At 37.0% G+C, this 8,962-nt stretch overlaps 1 long non-coding RNA gene across 1 annotated transcript; it reads left to right on the top strand.

Moving 5' to 3' along the window:
* Positions 1-6,056: 6,056 nt before the first annotated feature.
* On the top strand, positions 6,057-6,366 carry LOC111368413. Its single transcript, XR_002697980.1, has 2 exons — positions 6,057-6,114; positions 6,320-6,366. It is a non-coding gene; the product is annotated as an uncharacterized LOC111368413 (long non-coding RNA).
* Positions 6,367-8,962: the final 2,596 nt, after the last annotated feature.

Genomic DNA, 8,962 nt, shown 5'->3' with positions numbered 1-8,962 from the left:
TGCCCAATGTAGGCTAAATTTGGGATTTGCATGGACTTTATTTAGAGATCTGTTTAGAAAATGGCGAGACTAATATTAAAATATTTTAGTTCGAATAATGTATCATGTTTGGTAGAAGTGATGAAAACATCTTGGCCCCATAAAGACTCGTTTTGTTATGACTCCAATGAGTTTCCTTGACCAATTGCCTATATCTTTGGCTCATAAGATCACAAAGCAAGGAAAATATTATGACCATTTTGGTTAACTCATACGATAAGTGTATCATATACACTTATTTGGGCTTTGAAGTTAGAGTATTATCGTTTATTTTAAAAAATTATAGCTTAATTCTGTGTATCGTGTTTGTTAGGTATAAATCCACATCAATGGTGGAATTGGAAAAAAAATTATTAAAAAAAGTTCTATTGTAAGAGATTCAAAATTCAAGAACTAAAGTACAAATACTTAAAAGTTATGTCAAATCTCATGATGAAGATTCGAGAATGCTAGGGATTAATCGGAAGAGGAAAAAAGTAAAAAAAAAAAAAGAAAAAGAAATATAGTCAAAATATTATCATGCGTCAATTTCCAACCGAAAAAATTATGCTTCAGATTTTCAATATTAAATTGAGACTCATTTTTGGCATTGAAAACATTCAAATTGGAAAGTGATATTTAAATAAGATTGTAGCCCTTGGAGTTGTCTTTCTATTATACTTTGAATCGAATCAATCGAATATTGGGAGAGAGAGTTATACAAAAATACTAAAAGCTGCTCGAGAAAAGAGGAGATGCTAACCTAGGCCTGAAGATGAGGCACACGCATCCTCTTCTTCTAAGACCGACTAAAGCTACCAAATTCACTGAGGTACCTTCCCTAACTAAGCCAGGTACGTGTCCCAATGTAAAACAGGAAAAAAAAGATATTGAGGTGCCTTCCCTAACTAAGCCAGGTGCGTGTCCCAAGGTAAAACGGAAAAAAAAAATCTTTTTTTCCTTTCCTTATTTTGTTATCTTTTGAAATGAAGTTTTTTAGCATGCTATATATCAAGAGGCTGCCTAGAACAAAAGGTAACCTAGTTTTCAAATTAGAAGATCAAGAAAATAGAGATTTTTATACTCAAGTAGTGAAAATTGCATCATTTTGGGTCGAGTTTCTAGCGATGAATTGAAGTTTTCACGTTCTTCCCAAGTTTCTTAGTCTTTGGTGATGTTTGTCTTTCTTTTGTGGAATTTTTATACGGCAATGTTAGGCTAAATCTTTTATGTATTGGATTGATGAAACTTTTGATTTAGTTTGTAGTTCAAGACTTATTATTTTTAATGAATTCTTGTGTTCTTGATTAAATATACACGGATCTTGTATTGTTTGAATGTTTAGTCATCATTTGTATAACTAGTTGCTTATTTGTAGTGTTGGGAGACTCACAAAAAGTAAAACACTGCTTATTTAACACATGAAAAATAGATATTAGGAATAATATTTATGGTGCATGCAATTGTATGAGATAATCTTGTGATTGAATGCGTGCTTTGCATATGAATTCGAACTAAGAATATGATTGGATTGTGTTAAGTATATATTTCATATATCTTGAAAAGGAATATTAGATATTAATGGATTATTGATTGTCAAGAACACATTAATCAATCTGCCTATATAAGTCGAGAATAGGAATTAGACATCAATAAGTGAATTCTGAAATCTAATACATTCATCTCATCTTTGAATAAAAATCAATCTTTTATTGCTTTCATAGTTTAAATTAGAATAATAGCTAAAATAAATTTCCTTTGTGTTACATTAAACCGAATTTGATTATAACTATTAGACTATAACTACAATTATTCATCGTGTAGCGATACGTTCAATTCACTAAATTTATTACTTGTCAACGACCTTGTACGCTTGTAGATTTTGTCTGAACACCACGTTTCAACTTTCAACAACCCCATCTTTCTTTGCAAGATATATTCTTTGCTAATGACCTTAACAACACACATAAAGCCTTTGAAAAACTTGAGGTCGAATAGAATGGCATTTTCCAGTACGATATTAACATAAAGAGTAATAATTCGATGGTGTTCGAGACATTGGATAGTTTGAGAATTACTTGGAATTTGTTTCTGAAGGGTTTTGAGAGTATGTTCACAATGATGGATTGCAGAGGGAAGGGAAACTTTGTTTTAGGGTTGAAGGGTAGTTTTTGAAGGAGCTATCGTTGCTGGGGGGTTGCTTGAGTGATGATGCTAATGGACTGGTGGCGAACTTGCGGTTGGGCTTGAGGTTAACTGGTGGTGGATAAAATGAGGTTGGGGTTTTGAGTCTAGTAAGTTGGAGATATGTTTGGGTAGATGATGTCCTTAAGTACTTGGAACATTTTAATTTGCCTTAATAATGTACTTTTCTTGACATTTATGGACAATATGATTCGTGATATTTAAATTTTATTTGTTTAATGATACTTAGACAAGCTCGACAGGTAGAAAATTTTCGCTAAGAGAATATTTATGCATGACAGTGTAATAACTTTTGTGGTAGCTTGACATTTGGGTCGTCCCAAGTTTTTGTCTAAGTACTTGTTGGACATGTTTATCTATAGTAGTTGGATATGTTTAGTTATGGTAGTTTGAAAAAATATTTGATATCGATTTACTTTGACAAAATCATTAATTCTTTCAATTTAATCTACTTTCATATGAATGCCATGTTAGATGGAGTATATTAGGTCAAACATAAATTTTAATTGAGCGCTTAAATTAAATTATTAAATATTGATAATAATTTTCGTAAAAGAACGATCTCTAGTGCTTCAAGACATGGTTCAACTCTGCACATTCTTGTGTAGTCAAAGGGGATCAATTTTTTTATTTTAAAATTTTCTTGTAATTTTATTCATGACAATTTTCACACTGAACCCAAAAATACTAGTATTTTTGAGTTAAGAAATTTTGGGAAATTTTCACACTTGGGTAGATTTTGGTGCCCATATTTTGTAGGCCTCACCTCATAAATAAGCAATTTCTTTTCTACCAAACATGCTCTCATATTTTAAAATGGATTATGCTACTTGTATATAAAAATTATACATGAGAGATTACATAAAATGATGTTAGAGGAAAATATTGTATGAAAAAATTGACTGTTTTAAATTGACAAATAATAAAGTGATATGTGACATTATGTAACCTATTAGGTAAAACAAGATGTATATGTACTATGTAGCAACGTCCTTTTAAAATTGGCTTCACTAGAAAATAGAAAGAAGTTTTTTGTAAGAAACTTAAAAACTTCTTTCAATAGTCCTTTTATGGCCTTGCCATTTATTCTTTTTCCAAAGCCGCTCACAATATTCTTCGTCTCTCAAAGTCCAAAGAAGTACAAGAAAGAATTGATAAGCTGCATTTTCCGACAATTAGAAATTTTCAGAAGGCTACTGAAAATGGCAGCAGAATCTTGGTGTGTACAGCCTTCTGCTGCTGGTTTATCGACTTTTTTAATTAAATTATATATTTGGCCAACCTAAATGGAAACCTCCAGTTGCTAAAGCTTCTGTATTTAGGGCGTTCAGTTCAAGGTCAATTATTCGAGCTTCTCACGAACCCTTGGATGATAGCAAGAATAACAAGCTCTACAAAGAACTCGATCTCTCTGTCTCTCGCTCTATGTTTAGAATTGTGTCTGCCTATGCAGTTTCAGGATTTTGGAGCCATTTGTGTACTCGTACAGTTTTTTGGGCCCATATAAGAAAAAAAGTTTATTGTTTAATGCAATGTCTCTTACCTCTTCTCTTGAAAATTGAATAAATTATTGAGAATATATGCACCTAAAAATTTGCATACTTGATAGTCTGTTATTAATAACATTTGTTATATTATTTATATGTCATTGGTATTTCTTTTCTTGGTTTAATTAGGTAACACCACAACAATCATAATTTGGATTGACTTGGACTTAAAGAGAACAATAAAAACTAATGCACATTTTAGCCTCAACCTTTCAGCATTTTCTTCTATTTTGCCTTTCCTTTATTAGATATTTATCTTCAAGATGATTCGTTTATGGTACACATTGTTTAGAAAATGGTTAATTCTGGGTTTGTGGCATTTTACATGTTTATCAAGAGAAAAGGCCTTGTAAATCAAGGAAAAATAATCCCCTCAACGAAGTTATGGTTTAAATTTTGACTAGCTATTGAAGCACTATTATGTTTCCTATATAGATATGTGGATTCATTCATGTCAATTGTTTATGGATCATATACAGCGGCAAATTTAAATTCGGATTGCTGAAATAAGGATCAAATCTTCTATGTCAATTCTAGGAACAAGGGAAAAGGAATCCTAAGGCTTGTTAATCATTAGGTTATTTCTACGAAGATTATTTTACAATACACTTATTCCTTGCAAGATTTTCATGTCTGCATATCTTAAAAGATCATATTTGTATGATAAATGTACACAATAGTCTAGTACTTGCCACTTGGATTGGTTGCAATGTTTTGGTTTTATATAGGTATGTTTTCTTTAAGAAAAAGGATAGAAGATTTGATTCTCCGTGCAGCGATGTTAGCAACAACAGCCTTGGAACATGAAGAAGCAAGACATGTCAAGCTAGAAGAAATTATTCGTGATCATGACTTATGAGATTACCCAGGGAAATCGAATGAAATCCTCATCAAACTAGCCAACAGTGCCAAGGTGGTTGACATCCTTAAAGACCTCAAATATAAGGTAGTGTGCTTCTCATGCAAGTATTTTTATGTCTATTTGGATACAATTGTCAACTGGAAGACTTGAAAGTGTGTGCATGTAAATTTGCCCATTCGTTTGTAATATAATAAGTTATTTTAGGTTATAAGATGATAGTGAAAAGGGCTCACTATTTTTAGAAGTTGTAAATCTCTACTGCAGGCTGAGGAAGTTAAACTAATTACAGAGCTTACAGAGTGAGGTACTGTAAATTATGAGCTTTTCAAGCAGACATATTTTGCATTTGTAGATTTAAACAAGTTTTTGGATAAGTGTAAGATGTCTAAGTTTCTTAAAGAGGCATATGACATGGAGGGAGCTTGTCTCAAATTTGAATCTAGATGTGGAGACATTTACTCAGAGGTTTGTGGTTTGAGACTATGCTTTTCTGTAGAGTCACTGCTTTTTTAAATGGAAAGCCCTTTATAACTCATCAGTGAGGGATGATTTAACTTCACAGAAAATATTTATTATTTTATAATTTGCTTTTAACCTTGACTCTCTAAAGTTTTACTTCGTAGCCATAAGCTATTTTTTAAAACCAAATCGTTTATTGATTTGTTTGTCAGTTAATAAAGGTTCAACAAGGTTCAAGATTAGGAATGTCCATGAGCCTCCTTAGAGAGTTTCTATTACATACATGAATAACTCGGTTGAATCCTTTCTTTGAGCTTTCTTACATGGTCCATGCGATTGTCTATGATTCATTCTTGCTAATCATAGTTCCTTTTATCTTCTTTTCGGATCTGGCTTTATGCCATTATCAATTGTTTTGGTGTTTATGCTAATGAATAGTTACAACTTTGTCAAATTGGTAACTAATTCTATGTACCTCATTGCTTTTTCATTGGATAAACTTGTTTTGATGTGTTATGATGTGTTCCTTATTATTATTATTATTTGCATTATTCGTCTATTCATTGTATGAACAAGTTTGAAACAAGCCTTTAAACCATAGGAGACTTTTAGTAGAGTTGGCTATGTGAATAAGCTTCTTCGTCTCTAGATTCGCAAGGACCATTTTCTCCATTAATGTACTAAAGCATACGAGTTACTTGATATTTTGGGAAAAGGTGTTCTTTTATCTCATTGGTAGTAGGTCTGTGTTTTATTTTTTTAACAGAATTGGGTCTTCTTCATTAAGATCTTGATGTAAATTTTATTCAGACATGGGCAGGACAACTCACTCTAATGTTCATGAAATGGGTTGAAAAGCAAGGTCATGAAGTGAGGTTAGTTGAGAGATGTCCTGCAAAGAACGGAGGTATCAAGTCAGCAACAATTGAATTCTAATTCAAATATGCTTATGGTTATCTATGAGTGAGAAGGGGTGCTCACCAAATAATTGGAAGTCATAAGAGCGAATTTAATTACCCTGAGGTATGAATTTCTATTACTATTACTAAGGACCTAGAAATTTCATAATTGTGATTAACTTTTTCTGTCAATTGATTGCTAAAGAAAGGACACTTTCGTATTTTCATTTATAATTTATGTAATTTATTAAATGTTATTCAAAACAATAATAAACCAAGCCTTATTCCTTATGATATGGGACATGAATCCTTTTTTGCCATTTGTTCAGGTCACTGCTATATCTTTTGGAAGAATTGATAAATGTTATATGCTCATTGTTGACCCCAAAAAGTGCGCCAACAGATGCCGGTCCCACCCGCGCTTGCGTGGGCGAATGTCCAACACGCTAAGACACGTGGACGGTCTAAAACGAGCGGTTCAAAGGGGCGTGGGAGTAGCCCGACGACGCGGGACGGTGACGTTCGGGATCCAGCGGGTTATTCGTAATCCGATTGTACAATAATTACCAACCGGTGCTCGTAGATGTATATATAAAAGTGTATAAACTCAATTTATGTATTGCAAGCCACTGAGAGAGTTGAGTAAATGTAGTTTTTAGTATTGATTCTTGCATTAGCCTTTTGACATTATACAATGGGGGTATTTATAGTGATACATATGGAATGGGGGCCCTTGGATGAAGTGGCACGTGGCCTCATCTCCTTAGTTTAAGCGTCTGTTCTTAGGCATGGGATTTGACTTGCTAGCTTACGGCGCATTTATTGCTTGTGCAGGGCCTCCACGCTAGTGACAAGACTTGACCTTTATGCTTATGACAGACATTCCATCAATCATTCGAATAAGATCTGTGCAGGCGATCTCTTGGGAGAAGTGACAATGGAGGATGTTTCCTTGTAGTTGAGGCTCGCGCATCGACTTCGGGGCTTCGTCCATTCGAGGACCTCAGCTACAACCAGGAGCTTCCACGCCTCCGGCCTCGGCTAGAAGCAGTTCGGATATAACCCACCTCGACAAATGTGGCCACCTCGGCAGGAATGCCACGTGGATCAGGATGAGTGGGCCACTGGCCCAGGTGGGTAGGACAGGTGTGACAATGCGCAACAATAGTCCCCCAAATCTAAGTATAGATATTTATATCATGGTTAGAGTTAGAGAAGTTTTGCTGTAGGTGTATGATGAAGAAACCGAGGTGGTTGGGGAACCGGAACCTGCGAAGCTTGAATGCTGAATGGCATATGACGAAGCCGAGGTGGTTGATAAACCGAGCCTGTGAGGCTTGAATGATGAATGGCATATGAAGAAGCCGAGGTGGTTGAGAAACCGAACCTGCGAGGCTTGAATGCTGAGTGGGTGTGAAGAAGCCGAGGTGGTTGAGAAACCAAACCTGCGAAGCTTGAATGCTGAGTGGGTGTGAAGAAGCCGAGGTGGTTGAGAAACCGAACCTGTGAGGCTTGAATGCTGAACGGCATATGAAGAAGCCGAGGTGGTTGAGAAACCAAACTTGCGAGGCTTGAATGCTGAGTGGGTGTGAAGAAGCCGAGGTCCAATGGTAATGATTATGCTTTGGTCTCTGTGCCAATGATTTGATGTTTTGTGCTTGTTTTCGAGGAAACGGTAGCTGAACCGTTACGACTTCCAAGGCGGTGGCGCCGATGAATTAAAAATGCAATTATGAGCGTAGCTGGCGTTTCTAGAAGCAGACGCGCTGGAGAGGTGCGTGAGAGGTACGCATAGATAGGAGGCATAGGATTTCAAAAACTGTTAGAATTCAACGCCTCGGATTGGATCTGTAACGGAGGGCTCGGATTGACTGAGATTTGATCTGACGGGTGGGGTTCGTCTTGGATCTTTATAAAAGGCGAGAAAATCCCACTTTCCAGAAATTTTGAACACTTTGCATTCTCAAATTCTCTCAAATTTCCCAATTTTCGGCGTCGTGGTTGTCTGCGATTAGATTCCGACCGGTCTCCGTTTGTGTTGAACTGTTTTAGGTATTGTTTGCATAAAACACCGTTGTTATTTTTTGTCCTCAAAAAATGGAGTCCACTTCGGGTAGGGAGCTTGTCACAGTAGCGTCTTTAGACCATGGGGTAGGTCATGGGGGGACGTCCGAGGTGGATAGGTATGCCATGGCTGAGGAGGACATGGATTATACCCAGGAGTGGGGGGCTTCTAGAGTGCCCTCAAACATGACGGGGAAGAGGTTGGGGGAACTTAGGGAGAGGTACGGTGTGCCTCATCACATAGAGATGTTAGTCCCCGAACCGAACGAGAGGGCCTGCTATCCGAGGCCCGACTGCGTTGCCGTGAGTGAATATCTGTTCAAAGTAGGTATGCATCTTCCTTTGTACCCCTTTTTTAGGGCAGTGCTTAGGAAATTCATGCTATCGCCGACCCAGGTTCTACTGAATGGGTGGAGCCAGCTGGTTGGCTCGTACTTCCTGTGAAAGGAAGTGTCACTGGGGGAGGACATGCCTCTTCATGTCTTCATGACCCTGTTCCAGCCCCAGGTAATTGGGAAGGAGTCAAGGGGGTGGTACTACCTCACGCCTTGGGTGGCTCACGCACCCTTTGTGGTGGGACTTCCTTCCTCTATCAAGGGGTGGAAGGAGTCCTGGTTCTGGGTGCGAGGTAAATGGCAGGCAGTGGAGGGTGACAAAGCCCTGTCATGCACAGTGCCGACCCAGTACTATGAAACTCGTGAGTCTCCCGACCTCTGCTTGTGTTTTGAAATCAGAGTCTTTACTCGTCTAAGTGTTGAAGGTTCGTCTTTGCAGATAGTAGTACGAGGTTCGAGCTCAGCAGGGAGGAATTCGAGGTGATAGAGGACATTTACAAGAGGCCTCTGAAGCTTCGGCACTTCGATCACCTGATTGATAGAAGCAGATACTTCTTGGACTTTGGGCTGATG

The sequence above is a fragment of the Olea europaea genome, chromosome 19 (assembly GCF_002742605.1).
Source record: "Olea europaea var. sylvestris chromosome 19, O_europaea_v1, whole genome shotgun sequence".
In the NCBI taxonomy this organism is placed as follows: Eukaryota; Viridiplantae; Streptophyta; class Magnoliopsida; order Lamiales; family Oleaceae; genus Olea; species Olea europaea.
The sequence above is the reverse complement of the archived record's forward strand: the minus strand, read 5'-3'. Positions and strand labels throughout refer to the sequence as shown.